We start from the raw sequence: 17873 nt of genomic DNA, 5'->3' as shown, positions 1-17873 counted from the left end.
AGATGCCTTAGGTAAATACACAACCAGAAGTTCAGTATCCACATTTCCATACCCAAAAGCACTATGAAGCAAAAAAATCATTTTGATATTCTTAAAGTCAGTAACAGAATTTACACATAAACAGATATTATTATATAGATCACTAATCAGTGCAAAAGAGAACACACAAATTATGTAATCACAAATTTGTATCTGTATCTCTCATAAATAAATTTCAACTGGATAACTGTTACATGCAAAAATTCAGTTTTATATAATGCCTAGAGGAAAATATAAAGAATTATATGTAAAAAGGTACATTGGAAAAAAGTCATGTAAGTCATCTTAAAAGTCATGATTTTTAAAGTAAAAACTCTTTAGAGGAACAACAAGATGGCGGCGTAGGTAACAGCTGCGCCCGCCGCCTCCCGCAACCACATCAAAATTACAACTAAAACACAGAACCACCATCACTCAGAGCCTCCTGAAATCCGGCTGAACAGAAGCCCCACAACCAGGGAGCTGAAGCAGCACCGAGACCGAGACCGGGACGAGGGGCAGAGAGGCGGGCGGATCGGGGCTGAATCACAAAGACGTGCCGCGGGACCACACCCGGTGCCCGGTTTAAACCCGGGAGGGAATCTCGGCGGCGGAGGTTTCCCCAAGGAGTGAGGGGTCCCAGCCCCACAGCAGGCCCCCAGCCCAGGGCTTCAGGCCAGGAAGAGACATCCCCACAATTCTGGGCTGTGAAACCAGCGGGGACTGTCCCTGAGGGTCACAGAGGCTGCGGGAGCCCCAGCAGCTCCTCTAAAGGGCCCGGCACAGACTCACCCGGACGCTCCCTCTGAGCCCCAGCGCCGGGCAGCGGCCTGAAAGGACCCGGGACACTCGGGGAGGAACTAACCTGCCTGAGATCCGGGCGAGAGGTGGAGGGGCGGCTTCCTCCAGGCAGAAGGGCTGGCGGAGGCCATGGCTCCTTTGGCGAGTCCTCCCCGCACACAGCCGGCAGGCAGGCGCCATGTTTGAATCGCCAGCACCTGACTCACCTTTGGCCCCGCCCCGTGATTCCCAGAGGCCCCGCCCCTCCCCACCTGCAGCTCATCCAGGCCCTTTCCAGGGGCTTTTCTATGCAAGTGGCCTCTCAAGCCTCATGCTTACGACTTTCCTAAAATCTCTCAAACAAGCAGCAGCCGCCCCATACAGCTTGATAAGTGGCCCCAGGCCTGGCACTAGAGGCAGCCTGCACTGGCTCATAGCTTGGCCTCTCCTGGGCAACACCAAGCCCAGCACAAGTAGCAGCCAGCTACGGTTTGCTGTGTAGCTCATACTGGGTGGCCCTGGGCAAGGCACTGGCAGAGGCTGACTTTGCACCTCCCTGGAGGCCCCAGAGACAGTGCACCTGGTGATCAGACTCTACCACACTGGATTACAACCCTACCACATCCACGAGTGACACACTCAAGGGGTGCACTTGGTGAACACCAAAGCACCACTGAAGTAAATCCTGCTCCATAGGGGTGTCTCCAGCACAGCAGCTCTCTGGCTGTAGTTGCATCTGGTCCTCACAGCTGATTGGTCTGGGGGTCAGTTCCTCCCAGGGATGCCAACAGCAACCAAGGCTCAACTACAACAGGACAGTGCACACAGCCCACACAGGGGGGCACCTAGAAGGCCCAGCTCAGGTGACTGGGGAGGCTGAGCCACTGGTCCCTACAGGACACCTACTACACAAAGCCACTCTACCAATTCCAGGAGACATAGCAGCTCTACCTACTACATAGAAACAAACACCTGAAAGCAGCCAAAATGCGGAGGCAAAGAAACATGTCACAAAGGAAAGAACAGAAGAAACCTCTAGAAGAGGAACTAAATGAAATAGATCCAAGCAAGCTAACAGACAGAGAGTTCAGAATTTTGGTTATAAGGATTTTTAAGCAGACTGTTAGGGAAATAACTGAGAAAATCGATAACATAATAAAGCACCAATTTGAAATGAAGGCTACAGGAACTGAAATGAAGAATAATTTACAGGGAATCAACAGCAGAGTAGAGGATGCTGAGAATCAAATCAGCAATTTGGAACATGAGGAAACAAAAAACACCCAACCAGAAGAGCAAAAAGAAAAAAGAATCCAGAAATATGAAAACAGTATAAGGAGCCTCTGGGACAACTTCAAGAGGCCCAACATTCGTATTATTGGGGTGACAGAAGAGGCAGAAAGAGACCAAGGAATTGAAAACCTATTTGAAAAAATAATTACAGAAAACATCCCCTACCTGGGGAAAGAAATAGACTTACAAGTGCAGGAAGCACAGAGGGTCCCAAAGAAGAGGAACCCAAAGCGGCCCACAGCAAGACACATCATAATTAAAATGCCAAAGGTTAAAGATAAAGAGAGAATCTTAAAAGCAGCAAGAGAAAAGCACTTAGTTACCTACAAGGGAGCACCCATACGACTGTCAGCTGATTTCTCAACAGAAACTTTGCAGGCCAGAAGGGAGTGGCAAGAAATATTCAAAGTGATGAAAAACATGGAACTACAACCAAGATTGCTCTACCCAACCAAGATTGCTCTACCCAAGATTGCTCTACCCTTCTAATTCTATCATTTAGAATTGAAGGTCAGATAAAGAGCTTCTCAGACAAGGAAAAGCTAAAGGAGTTCATCACCACCAGCCCAGCACTACAGGAAATGTTGAAGGGTCTTCTTTAACAAGAAGCTAATGAACAAAAGAATCTGATGAACTAAATAGATCCAAAGACATTGACACATGTAACAGACGATCATATTTCAGGGGAAAGAGGGAAGGGGGGTGGAGGGTGGGAAGAGATTAACCAAAGAAGTTATATGTGTATAACCCATGGAAACAGTTAATAATGGGGTGAAGGCCTGGGAAGGGGGTAGAAGTGGAGGGGATCAATTGGGGGGGGAAATGGTATAGCTGTAATACTCTCAACAATAAAGATAAATTAAAAAAATTAAAAAATAAAGTAAAAACTCTTTAAAATTTTTTTATTGTGGCAAAATATACATAATCTAAAAGTTACAATTTTACCCATTTTTAAGTGTGCAATGCAGTGGTATTAAATATATTCACAATGTTATGTTCACCAATATTTCCAGAATATTTTCATCATATCAAGCAGACTCTCTACCCAATAAGCAACAATAACTCCCCTCCCTCCTCTCTTCCCAGGCCCTGGTAACCATTATTTTATTTTTTGCTTCTATGAATTTACCTATTCTCTACCTTATATATGTGGAATCATATAATATTTGTCCTTTTGTGTCTGGCTCAAACTTAGCATAATGTTTTCAAGAGTCGTCATGTTGTAGCAGCATATAAGAATTTCAGCATTGTCCACTGAACGTGGATATCACTTTTTATCTAACCATCTGTTGATGGACACCTGGGTTGTTTACCTTTAGTTACTGGCAATAATGCTGCTATGAACACTGGTGTACACATACCTTTTTAAGTTCATTTTTAATCATTTCCAGTATATATCTAGAAGTGGAATTGCTAGGTCATATGGTAATTCTATGTTTAGCTTTCTCAGTCAGGAACCACTAAACTATTGCCCACCATAAGATCTTATTGTTATCTGTTTAATCTCTGCAATATCTAAACATGTCCCTTATTTTATTTGCTTCTTTTCTTATGTTTCAACATATTTTTCCAATTATTTTCTTCTTTTGATTTTTTATTGTGATAAAATATACATAACATAAAATGTATCTTAACCATTTTTAAATATACAGTTTAGTGGTAATAAGTACATTCATATTGTCACACAATCATCACCACAGTCCATCTCCAGAACTCCTCATCCTGAAAAACTGAAACTATGTGCTCATAAAACAGTAACTCCCCATCACCCTCTCTCCATTCCCTGGCAACCATCACTTTAATTTCTTTTCTCTTTTTAATCTCCCCTTATCCCCCATGCTCCAGCCTCCAGTAACCACCCTTCTACTTTGTATGAGATCGGGTTTTTGTACTCTTTGGTTTAGATTCACATATAACTGAAATCACGAACTATTTGTCTTTCTGTGTCTGGCTTATTTCACTTAGCATAATGTCCTCCAGGTTCATTCACATTGTTGCAAGTGACAGGATTTCCTTCTTTCTTAAGGCTGAATAATATTCCATGTACCACATTTTCTTTATCCCTTCATCAGCAGACACACACTTAGGTTGTTTCCATACCTTGGCTATTGTGAATGCTGCTGCAGTGAACACAGGAGTGCAGCTCTCTCTTCCAGATACTGATTTCATTTTCTTTGGTTATATACCCAGAAGCAGGATTGCTGGATCCTATGGTAGTTCTACTTTTAATTTTTTGAGGAACCTCCATACTGTTTTCCATAGTGGTTGTACCAATTTACAATCCCACCAACAGTGGACAAGTGTTCCCTTTTCTCCACATTTTTGCCAATACTTGCTATCTTTCAACTTTTTGAAAACAGCCATCCTAACAGGTGTAAGGTAATATTTCATTGTGATTTTGATTTGTATTTCCCTGATGATTAGTGATGTTGAGCATGTTTTCAGATACTTGTTGGCCATCTGTATGTCTTCTTTGGAAAAATGTCTATTCAAGACTTTATTACATTTTTTTAAATCAGGTTGTTTTTCTTTTGCTACTGAGTTGTAAGAGTTCCTTGTATATTTTAGATATTAACCTCTTATTAGATATATGGTTTGCAAATATTTTCTCCCATTCCATACGTTGGCTTTTCATTTTGTTGATTCCATGTACCCTAAAAGTATAAAATCAAAAATTAAAAGGTAAATACAAATAAAGAAAAATACGTATAGCAAATATGACTGACAAAAAGCAAATATATCAAGAGCATGCACAGCTTCATAAGAAAAACACTAAAATTTTGATAAACAAATTACAAATAGCACGAGTAGATAAGTCACAAAAGGAGAAATGCAGATAGCTAACATATATGGGGTTATTGTTAAATCCCACTTAGGATCAAAAAGTAAAAACTTGAGTAAAAACTTTTTTTGCCTATCCAATTAGCAATAACTTTTTAAAACTGCTCAATTCTATGTAACCCTACCAGAGTTAACAGAAAAGAAAGTAACAGAGGAAGGAAACCTGCTGATCACAAGGCAAAAGTATTTAATGATCCCTCTGGTAAAAGAATAAATGCCTTAGGGAATTAATTACCTTCTCTCATACTCAAGTAGCACTGCTGTCAGAGGTCCTGGTTTGTTCCAACTATAATCCCAGGTAGCCCACACTCTGAGATGTGTTCTAGACTTCAGCTTTCAAATCTGTAAATATTAAGCTCTATCCTTGCTGTGCTAGGCCTAATTTTTAATTACCTACACTCTTTGACCTTAATACCTGATCTTGTACCTCCCAGTCTTTTAGATGGAGTCCCACATCTCTGCTGTCTGTTCTCCTGAACTTGACTCCTTTTCCTGCTAACATGATACATACTAAACCTTATTTTATCAGTAGAAATCAGGGTACCACAAGTTAAAAAATCAAATTAAACCATAGACATAAGTCACATTTATGCAGATCAGATAAACTTTTGATGGGACCTACAGCCCCTTCTCTGTGAGTCATCTCAGTACCACAAAAAGCTGTGACCCGGTATTTCCAGGAGGACCAGTCATGCAGCTCTGCTGTGCAAATGAGTCATAAGAAACCTGGCCAACCATACTCGACATCCTCAAACCACCTCCCATGGAGCTGGTCATTTTCTGTCCACTCACTCTTGTTCTTTTATTTCCCTCAAATTTCTTTCGAGAAGCCATCCTTAACTGAATTAGTATGACAAGAATATCCTACCTGCTGCCCTATGGAAAGGACAAGACTTTCAAAAATCACTGCACTACAAAGTGATTCTACTATATGATTTCTACTTACAAAAGTAAAATAGAATTTATTTTTTTTCTCCACCAGAAAACAGTCCAGATTCTCAACAGTCTCCAGTCTCAGTTTGGTACCATGATTGCCATAAATAAATTTCTTACGCACTAAAGCCAGTTTTGCCCTTTTCCCAGGAGGCTTTTGTAAAGCGCAACATAAATTCAGCTATCTCATATGATGCAACTGTGATTTGGGAAAAGCCAAGGCCATCATCAATACACAGCTCCATCCTCCCACACCAACAGCCCATCTAACTACCGCCAAGTCCCCAAACCCTGAAACTCCCACCCACAAGCTGCCAAACCCTCTGGTTGCCCTGTCACTGGCAGATGCTACAATGCTCTGTCAGTAAAAGGTTTGTGAAAAACTGAAAAGTGTACCAAATCAAACAGAATGCAAAGACATTTTTACTAAATTCAGTATTTCAGGATTCTGGAATAGTTAATGTTTAAGAATTAAGAGGGATTTGGGGACTCAGAGCCCTGTGCTTCTCTGTCTGACCAACTTTTAAATGGCTCTGCCCTGTCTACCCCAAAAGGAATCAGAAAGGCAGTATGTGAAGACTTCGAACTTGTCCCATGAAAAGCATTATGGACATACAACTCTGTAAAAGCAAAATATTTCACTTACAGGAAGGCTCGTATGTGCCACGGTCATAATTTCTATGGTGAAGCAATATGGTGGACACTCACAAGTGGAGTGATATTATCTGCTAAGGGGGGAGCCACATCCTATTGTCATTTACATGCACTGCATTAAAACGTGCCCAAAGATACTGACCTAGTGACACAGTGAGCGGAAACGTTATCATCACAGTTAGGTCACCTACATTGCTTACTAAGGTTTCACCACATCATGTAATATTTATTTCAATCTGGAAAGCAATCTCCATACTCTGAGCCCTTCATCATATAAAGGGTGGGGCAATAGTAGGCTTAAGTTGTGAGTACATGAAACAGGGTTTATTCTTGTATTACTATTTATTAATATTGTATTATTTTCCATATGAACTGATATAAGCCTACTTTTGCACCACCCTGTATATATGGGAAAATGGAGGCCCAGGAAGTTTAAAGACTTACCTGTATCAGAAAGCTCGGCCAGCAAAATGACTAAAATACAGACTTCTTGATTCCTAGCCCTGTGCTCTTTCCACTTCCTTTCTGTTCCCCAGCTTATTGTAAACCCATTGTTCCCAAATACACTTTCCCCCATTCCAAGTTTCACCTCTCTATGCTACTCCTATGTACTCCAAATCCCCAAAACTGCTTCTCTGACTGCTTGAGCTGAACCTCTCTTTTACTCCATGCCTCCTGGCATAGCGCTGTTCTCTCTGAGATCATGCCCCCTGAACCTTGGGCTTCTTGTCCTACCCAGTAACCACCTCCTGTCTCAGATTTCACTACTCAGCCTCAGGACTCTACTCTGATTCCTGAGGCCAGGCCTCCTTCTTACCCTGGGACCTTACGTAATGCAAGAGTATATTAGTTTTCTATTACATCAGTGCTCTATTGTGCTATAACAAGTTACTACAAAGACAGTGTCTTAAAACAACACAAATCTATTATTTTACAGTTCTGTGGGTCAGATATCAACACAGGTCTCACTGGACCAAAATCAAGGTGCATTCCCTTCTGAAAGCTTTGGAGAGAATTCATTTACTTGCCTTTTCCTATTTCTAGAGGCTACCCACATTCACTGACTCATGGCCCCTTCTTCCATCTTCAAAGCCAGCAGCAAAGCATCTCTCTGATCCTGACTCAATCATCATCTCTCTTTCTCTGACTCTCATCTCCTGCCTCCTTCTTCTACTTTTAAGAACCACTGTGATTACACTGGGCCCACCAGAATAAACCAGGATAACTTCCCCCTCTAAGGTCAGCTGACTAGCAACCTGAATCCCAGTTGTGACCTCGATTCCCTTTCCAGTGCAACCTAAGGGCTCCTCAGGTTCTGGGGATGAGAGCAGGCAACTCTGGGGCTGTTCATCTTTCCTCTTCCCTGCAGCACCCCCTTCATCCCTTGACACCCTCCACCTGATCTAGAGGAGAAAGGATTCTAGGCTGACTGAATCCCTATGTGACCATGGGGCATATCTTACCCATGTGCCCATGGTCATTTGGGGATTTTCTCCTCAGAGGTCAGAAGGGACAATTGCCAGGCCACTCCACAGTCCTGTCTGCCCAGAGCTGGGGAGCACTGAGCCTAGAAATGGAGAAGAGAAAAGTGGTACCTAGCATGGAGTCCAAGGATCCAGAAACAACAGTACACACGTGCTATTGCTAAGGCTGGCCTTAGTGCTGCTCGAACACAATATAAACACACAGACCACTGAATGTGTAGTTGAGCCTTCAATAGAAAATTCCTTGGGAACAAACTTCATAGTTAAACTATGAAAAGCAACTGCATTGTCAGGTTATCTACAATTTTGTTTTACAAAAAAAAAAAAAAGCCCCAACTCAGACAATTGTGGAAGACGTCATGGAATCAGCCCAAGAGAATCCTATTAACCACCTTGTAAAGACTTAAATTTAAATTTTTGAAATAACTAAAGATTCACAGAAAGTTACAAAGATATAACAGAGAGTTCCTATGTACCCCTCATCAGTTTGCCCCAATGGTTGTATCTTACATAACTATAATACAATATCAAAACCAAGAAATTGACATTGGCACATGTGTGTATAGTTCTATGCAGTAAGACTGGGCTTGCAGCCCAGAAACTCATGGACACTAAGAACAACTGCTGACCCACAGACCTGTTGTTGCTCTCAGCATGTTTCTCTTGGAGTGGACGCTGGACCAGATGAGAGTTGGTTTTGCCACATTACCGCAGGCTGTTTTGGTCTTCCTGTAGGGGACAGTTGGCCTTGTTTACTTCATAGTGACAGAGAAAAAAGAGAATGGGCAAGTCTCAAGCACTGTTCACTGAAATGTAAATTCATGCAACCACTTTGAAGAGAAATTTGGAAAAAATTTGAAAAGTCAAGAGAAGCACATATACTGTAATCCTACTCCTAAGTATATGCCCAAGATTGTTCGGAGCCTCTTTATTCCTAATAACAAAAAATGTAAATAACCCAAATGCCCAACAAAAGGATAAACAAATTGTAATATTGTCATAAAATGAAATATTACCTAGCAACTTAAAGAAAACTTACTAATAATACACACACATACGAATTAATCTCATAAATATGTTGAACAGAATAACCCAGGCCCAAAAGTTACATGCTGTATGATTTCATTTACAAGAACTTTAAGAACAGGCAAAAACAAATCTAAACTAGGTCAAAATAGTGGTGATCTCTGGTGGGATGGGGCTATTGACTTGAAAGGTGACATGGGAGAACTTTCTGAGAAATATTCTATATTTTGATCTGTGTGGTGGTCATATGGATGTACAGATATGTGAAAGTCATCAAATTGTACACTTGAAATATGTGCATCTTACTGATCTAAATTATACCCCAAAACGTATAAAATAAAAACAAATAATATGTTACCAGTATATAGTATTTTAAAGATAAGCAGAAGGAGTAAATAAATTTATTCACTTCCCACCACTCAGACAGAACTACTATTAACTGCTTTTCATAGCCATATATTTTTAATTTTCAAATCATGCTACTTTTTAAATGTTATTTTCTACTGAACATATTTATTATGTAACTGTTTTTATAAGAGGTAACCTTTAAACTTTTCAGTAGCAGTAACCTTTCCTGAAAAAAATTTTATGTGAACCTTTAACCAATATTGCTCTGGTTAAAGCATATTTAGGAATTCATGCCCTGTCTGCTAGTCCTACTCTATGTCCACCTCTGGAAGCTTCTGAGCCATCTTACAAGTACCCCAGCAGTCTAAAAATCCCTGTCTTGGTTTCATTTGTAATGACTGCACTCTCGTTCATAAATGACCCACAGTTTACTTAACTCTGAAAACAAAAAAAAATCAACACCTGAGCCCTGGCCAGGTGGCTCAGTTGGTTGGAGCATTGTCCCATACACCAAAAAGTTGTGGGTTCAATTCCCGCTCAGGGCACATACCTTGGTTTCAGGTTTGATCCCCAGGTTGGGGTGTGTATGGGAGGCAACCAATTGATGTCTCTCTGTCTCTCTTCTGCCACTTCCTCTCTTTCTAAAAATCAATAAAATAAAAAAAATCAACACTTGAGTATTCACAGCCTCTTCTCTTTTAAACCCACAAAGGCAGAGAATTATCAGGTGGAAAATAAATATAGGAAAGGGAAAATTGGGGAGGAAGAAGATAAAGCGGGATCCAAAAGAGAATATGAAAGAAATTTTAGACAAAGGGGCAATGAAGTGAATTAGAAGCAGCTGCAGAGGATGGGGAAAAATATTGGAAGTTAGATGAATTTGACATTGTGAAGAGCAATTAGAGGAGAAAAGTTCCAAAAGGATTTTTCTAAGATAAGTGAACTAGTGCCCCATCCAATGCTGTTTTTTTTTATGTTTTTCCTGCTGATTTAAAATGAGTTTACAACTTAATTATATGTAATGCTATACACACTTATGGCTGTTCTGTACTTTTGATTCTGTTCCTGTGATCTGCCTATTTCTGAGCCAGTTCTATGCAGAACAAATTATCATAGCTTCATAATTGTCTTAATAAGTTATAAGGCAAGTCACCCTCCATTACATTAAAAATATTTTTCTTGGTACCTTAAACTGTTTGTAATGCCATCTAAACTTTGGAGTCATTCTGGCAAATTCTCAAAACCTGTCATTGGAATTTGGTCAGAATTTACAGGGTAGTTTGGAGGAAATTCACATTTTTATAATTTTAAGTTTTTTCATCCAGAAATATGGTATCTCTCCACTTATTCTTCTTTGTCCTCAGGGAATTCTGTAGTTTTCTCATATATCCTGCATATTTCTTGCTAAATTAATTCCAAGGTCTCTATATTTTTTAATTGCAATTACGAAAGGAATTTTGTTTTCTATTGTATTTTCTAGCTGGTTTGTGTTGGTTCATATATGCATGTGAAACCAACATGCAGATATGTACATGTGTATAGATAAAAAACGTATGTATATATGAGGGGATAGCACATGATATGGTATATATCATATGATGTAGTATATATGTATGTATATTGACAAACACACACTAACCAAAGAGCCTACCAAAAATTCAAATTAGCTCTAAAAGTTTGTCATTTGATTAACTTATATTTTCTAAATATTTTCTAGGTAATGATAATTTTGTCCCTTCCTTTCCAATATTTATACGTAATTACTCTTCCTCTATTTAAAACAATGGCTAGAAACCCCCATAATAATGTTAAATATTTCAGTAATATTTGCCACCTTTAATGGAATGTTTCTAAGGTTCAACGTTAAGAAAGTTTATTCTTGCCCAGCTGGTGTGGCTCAGTTGGTTGTCATCCTGTGCACCAAAAGGTCGCTGGTTGGGTTCCTGGTCAGGGAACATGCCTGGGTTTCAAGCTCAATCCCCAGTAGAGGGTGTGCAGGAGGCAGCCAATCGATGCTTCTCTCTCATCAATGTTTCTATCTTTCCCTCTCCCTTCTCTCTCTAAAAATAAAAACATATTTTTTTAAAAAAGAAAGTATATTCTTAGTTTCTCATAAATAGGCTTTAATATGTTAAGAAAATCTCCTTCTGGTCTCACATTACTAAGAGTTTTATATCAGTAATGGGTAGTAACTTGTATTAAATGCCTTTATGGTATCATGTTTGTTCCTCTTTTCGTCTGTTTAATGTAATAAATTATATTAATAAATTTCATGTTGAATTATCCATAAATCCCAGATATAAGCCCTACATTATATGGTTATGGTATAATATGTTTAACATAGTATAAGAATTATTTTTTAATATCCCTATAGAATCTGTATATCAATTTTCATAGGTGAGATTGATACAGTTGTGTGTATACATTAGTTTTGCCATGTTTAGGTATCACGTCTGATTCAAAAAATATGAATTGAGATTTCTGTATATTTCTTATATCTAAAATATTTAACAACCATTGAACATTTCCAGGAATTACTCATAAAATCATCAAAGTCCATTGTCTTCTGGGTAGAATACATTTTTGACAATCTTTACAATTCCTTGTATGGGTCCTGGTATACACAGATATTCTTTAATTTTAAAATTTTGTTTTTTCCTTGGAAAACCATCTATTTTATCATGACTTTCAGATCCATTAGCTTGAAAAGGAGTATTATCAGGTTCTCTTGTGATGTCTTATGTCCCTCATATCTGTGGTTGCATACCCATTTCCAATCTTACTGTTGTATTGATTTTCCTTTCTTTTTCCTTAGCTGCCCTTAATTCAGTTTTGTTTCTCAACATACTAACTGAATTTATCATTTCACACTTTATGTTTACCAATTTTGTAATTTTTATATTTAACTTTGTTAGTTTCTGTTTCCTACATCCTCAGTTGTATTTGCTGCTCTATTTTTTATTTTTTCAATCATTTAATTCTTCCCTTTTCACATTTAATATTAAAATACTATGTTTAAGGCAATAAATCTGCTTTAAATACTGCTTTGGCCATACCCTTAAGTTTTTAGGACCAGTCCTTATTATTATTAATGCATTCATTTTCTCTTTGCCCCAAAAAATGATTTAGGAAAGTATATTTTAAATTATTAAAGAGTTTAGATTTTTTGCTTTAATCAAGTTCAAATTTTTATGGTATTATAGTTAGAGACTGTGGCCTATACATTTTCTGCTTTTGAAAATTAATTTTTCTATCCTAGCCCACAATATAATCACATTTTATAAATGTTTAATGTGGACATCAGAAAACAATGAATACTGTCTCTGTAGGGCAGAGAATATACATCATTGGTTTTTCTCATCCAAATTTTATATATCATTTTTGTATCCACTTATTCTGTCAATTACTGAGTTGCAGCTATCGTGTTCATCTCAAATCCCCCTTATATTTATAATATTTTTGTTTACATATTTCAGTGCTGCATCCTCCAGATAGAAATATTTCTTATGAATTCTACCTTTTACCAATACAAAATGCATTACTTTATTTAATGTGTCTTATAATGCTTTTGCCTTGAAATCTGTCTAACATTACCACCGATTTGTTTATTTGTTCTTTATTGTAATTTTTGCCCAACAGGTCATTACTATAATGGCATATAGTTAACTGGAGGGTTGGTTTTTATAGAGATAAATATACATACAATGAAATGCCTAACCTTAAGTGTACAATTCAACAAGTTTTGATATATACACCTAGGCAACCACTCCCCCAATCAAGATATCAAACATTTCCATCACCACAGAAAATTACCATATGCCCTCATAGGCAACCACTGCTCTTATTTTTGTCAACATAAATTCTGACCCTTCTAGAATTTTATATAAATAGAATCCTTCAATATTATTTTGTGTCCAGCTTCTTTCACTCAACAAAATATTTTTGAAATTTGCTCTTGTTCCTGCATACATTAGTAGTTCATTTTTTTGTTCTTACAGAATAGTATTCTTTTACATGAATTATACCATAACATATACTTCTTTTGATGGATATTTGGGTTCTTACATGTTTGGGGAGAGTCTGAATAAGATTGCTGTGAACATTCTTATGCACGTCCTTTTGTGGGCATGTTTTTGCTTCTTTTGAATAAATACCCTGAAGTAGAATTTCTGGGCCACAGCACTGGTATATGATTAATTTTACAAGAAACAGCCAAAATTTTTCCAAATGATTACATAATTTTATACTCCCACCAGAAGTTTCTCCACATTCTCACCAACAGTGTTGCCTATCTTTTTCTAATTTCTTAATGAGGTTTGGATATGGAGTAGGCAGTGAACAAGATTTGTGTGTAACAGCAAATTCAAGCCTGGGTTATCACTTTCACTTGAAGTCTTGGAGACAATCTCCAGGTTGTAGGAACACACACACACACATTCTTCATCTTTGGACACACAGTGTTTCTGCATGTTACATTATACTGCATGGGATCCAGGGCCAAAGTCCTGAAGGACCAGGTTCCCTGCTTTGAACATGTCTGGACAGTCTGTTGGTACATCATAATGGCCCAGACTAAACATGAGTCTGGACTGTCAGGCAAAGATAAGGTCCTGAAGTTTAAGCCTCTCTTTCACATTTCTAAAGGTTTTCTAGGAAACCAGTGGGGAGGGGGGTTGTCCAAGTATTGCTGTCTATATAAGTTTGAGTTCTTATGGATATCAAAATTATGAAGGTTATTTTCTCTGGACCATGGGCCTGGATATCTATAATTTTGCAGGTTTTAACACACTAATCAATAAGTAATATCAAATAATTTAAATTAAAAATTCTAAAAAGTTAATTGAGTTAGTGGGAGAAAAGGTATGTAGGAGGGCTAAAGTATCAAGACAATTACTACAGTTTTTAATGGAACTGATGATATAAGCAAGGGGTTCAAAAACTGGAAACTAACAGAATTAAGTCTGCTGCCCACCGCCACCCCCACCTCCCAACGTTGAAGTCTGTAGAAGCCAGTGAATACCACGAAGGTTTTACACCTAGAAAGGGAGCTGAAATAATGAATTTGAGTTGTCCAGATATCTTCTATTTCCACAGATTATTTTCTCTTACCACTTTCTAACAGTAAGGAGTATGTCTCCTATGATTAATTTCCTTTATGAACTTAAATCTGTGGAAACTTTTCCACTGTAAAGTGATGCAATTGTAAAGGAAGATGGAGAAATACCATGAGACAGACCTGCCTCCAACCTGGAGATTTCCAGGTTGAGGTTTCCATTCATCTCCTTCCCCACCAAAACTATACTCAGGGTAATCAAACAAAGCTAGAAATGGTGTGAACTCTAATGTGGAAGTGGAGATGAAGGTGGGGCACGCTTGCTAAGAACAATTTGCTCTTATAAAAAAAATTTTAGGTAAGGCAATATTTTGGCCCTGGATCTCATGCCATTTTTCTGTAATTGAGTATTATTAAGGTATTGAATATACAATGCATCTTGTCTTTTAGTCTTTCAAGAACTATTTATTGAATGCCTACTATATCCTAGACATTGTGCAAGGAAGGGATAAAATGGTGAGTAAGGAAACAGAGGAAAGAAAGCTAAAAGGCTGTCATGAGTGGGAAGAGTAGTAATGTAGAAGAAAAAGTGAACTGCTGATGGGCTCCTTTAGTATCAAAGACTTTGTGCTTCCTTGGGTCCCTGGATCAGAAAAACAAAGTAGTTATTCTGGATCCCTCTGACAGGAATGGCAAAGACAGTGTAGTGAGTGAGAGAGCGAGAAAAAAAGAGAGAGAGAGAGAGAGTGTGTGTGTGTGTTGGTGGGTTCTGGAGAAGATGAGGGAGCATAAGGAGAACACCTCAATTTCTGCCCAGCAGAAGTGGGAGGATGGAATCACTGATGTTCCAGAAGCTAAGAAAGGAAAATGTAAATTATTTTCCTTACGCATGTGGTTTGCACAACATCCTCCAACACAAGACTCCCACTTGGGTCCTAAAGTTGGAAAAATCTAGGGAGCATGAAGAAGAGGGACAGAGCAACAAGACTTGACACAGTATACCAGGTGTCAGCCCTGGCAGACCAACTCCTAAAGGGAGGCCTTTGTAAGACATTCTCCAGGTTCATTAGCCATGTGCATTATGAACATGGATTTAATGTCATTAACCTAAAGTGCAGAGATGTATTTCTCACATAACTCTCTTATGTGAGTTACACTACATGTAGGGTAGCAAAGAATGAGTTTTTCAAGTGGGGGTCATTTGGAGAGTCCCTAAGAATTCCCTGCCCCAAATGGTATTTCTTATGTTGACTGAAATTTATTTTGTTTCACTGCTTCAGAACCCATCTTTACATCTCACTGTAACTACAGAAGCAGTTGTAACATAGTATGGTGATTAAAGATTCTGAAATGAGATTGCTTTGTTCACCCAGGGCTTCACCACTAATTGCTCTGTGACTTTGGGTATGTTTCTCAATAATAGCTCAAATTTACATTTATTGAGCATGTAATCATATAGCAACTATATGGCCAAGCACTTTACATATATTTACAAGAATCATTAATCCTCAATATGAAGTATGAGGTAGATATCATTAACATTTTACAGATGAGGAAACTGAGGCACACATACAACTTCCAGGTGCAATACTAGTAAGTGGAAGAGCTGAAATTCAAACTTAAGCTGACTTCACTACTATACTATAATCCCCCCTCTTAAACCCTCTAGGGCACTATACCTACCTCAGAGAGTAGTTTTAAGGATTAGGTAAGATAATGCTTGTAGACTTGATATGAGTCTACAAGCAAAAAGTGTTCAATACTTATTACTGTTATTTCATATAAATCAATTCTCTAAAAAAAAAAAAAAAAAACTAGAGTGGTACACGGCAACTGCAATTTAATTTTACTGAGCTTCTATTATGTATTAAGCTATGTATTAGGTGCTAAGGTGATATAGTAAAGTATAAGACTTGATTCCTACCCTCAAGAAACTCTTAGAATTCCAGGCTTACTTACACTGCTCCCCTACATAAAAACCTGCAAGAGCTCAACACTGCTTTCAGAAAGCTCACATCCCTAGCTTAGCAAAGCAGGCCCATCACATTCAAACCCTTCTTGCGTCTCTGGCCTCTTGCCTTGCCACTGCCCCCTCCACACTCCAGTATGAGCTACTTACTCTTCAGACATGCAAGACATTTCACATCTCCATGACCTATAACGTGCTGCTCTATTAGCCAGGGAAATTCCCTTCCTTACCTCCGTTTCTCCAACTTCAATATTCAACTCAAATCTTTCCAGAATTCCCCATCCCCTGCTAGATTAGATACTCCTCCGTGCTCCCATGGAATCGTCCAACCACTCATTGTACTGAAACTGTTCCGCTTATCTGCCTCCTCCACTATTCTTTTTTTTAATGTCTTTATTGATTTCAGAAAGAGGAAGGGAAAGGGAGAGAGAGAGAGAGAAACACCAGTGATGAGAGTCATTGATCGGCTGCCTCCTGCACGCCTCCTGCTGGGGATCGAGCCTGCAACCCAGGCATATGCCCTGACCGGGGGATCGAACCTCAACCTCCTGGATCCTAGGTCAATGCTCAGCCGCTGAGCCATGACAGCCAGGCTGCTCCACTATTCTTTAAGCTCTTTGAGGACAGACTGTCATAATGGGCTCTATCCTAGCTCCCAGAACAACATATGAACACTAGACACTCAATGAATGTGTAGAGAATGAATGAACAAATTAATGAAAAAACTGTAACTAGTGCTCTTATGGAATTAGAACAATTTAGTGGCAGAAGGAGTAAAGAATGAAATTGGCTGAGGGGGTCTATAATGCCTCCTTTTGGAATCTGAGTTTACTCTCTATGGGATGGTAGTACTTGAATCAATATATGCAGAGGACCTACCAGTAAGAAAAGATCTGAAGAAAGGCCTTTGAAGGAACTTTTAGGGTATAATAAGTAAACCTCCATGACTAGAATGTAGGGAAGAAACATGGAGGCTAAGAACATATTGTCAATAAAACTGGGAATTGCAGAGAATTCAGACCATGAAATCTATCCTCAAGCAATTTTCAATTTTAAAAAGTCACTGCCACATGTTATCAGCTCCCAATTCTTCTATTTGTATTTCTTTTCATTCATTCATAACTGACCCCTGATGACCACATCAAAAATACAGCTATATTTACAAGGAGAAGTTGTAGCAAAAGATAGAAATGGGGGAAAGAAAATAGTATGAAGAAAAAAATAGGAAGAAACTGCTCTAGATTAAAATATTAAGCAGATAGAAGTATCTCATCTGTATCAGAGCAGGGACCATGTCATCAGCAGTTTGATTATTCTTGTCATTTTTTTACTACACACATTTATGTAACAGAACCATGCTAACTAATTTAGGATGTAGAGACAAGAAATCCCTGGAGGCAACCAATATCATTTTAGAAAGGAAACCCTTGGCCCACATACTTTGCACTGTACCTAATTAGCCACTGGCATTACT

General features: G+C 38.8%; 1 long non-coding RNA gene across 3 annotated transcripts in view; it reads right to left on the bottom strand.

The window, feature by feature from the left end:
- Window positions 1-2975: 2975 nt before the first annotated feature.
- Window positions 2976-17873, bottom strand: part of LOC308564296 — a 30811-nt gene continuing 15913 nt past the window's right edge. For 2 of the 3 annotated variants that reach the window (XR_013999921.1, XR_013999922.1), the window contains 3 exons: window positions 8641-8758; window positions 7983-8086; window positions 2977-4745 (listed from right to left, as the gene is read on the bottom strand). This is a non-coding gene — a long non-coding RNA (uncharacterized lncRNA). Of the gene's footprint in view, window positions 4746-7982; window positions 8087-8640; window positions 8759-17873 lie in introns of all 3 variants that reach the window. The other variant, XR_013999920.1, reaches the window with a different exon arrangement.

Source organism: Miniopterus schreibersii, assembly GCF_964146895.1.
Source record: "Miniopterus schreibersii genome assembly, chromosome: 11".
Taxonomy (NCBI): Eukaryota; Metazoa; Chordata; class Mammalia; order Chiroptera; family Miniopteridae; genus Miniopterus; species Miniopterus schreibersii.
This window is presented reverse-complemented; position numbering and strand designations above follow the sequence as displayed.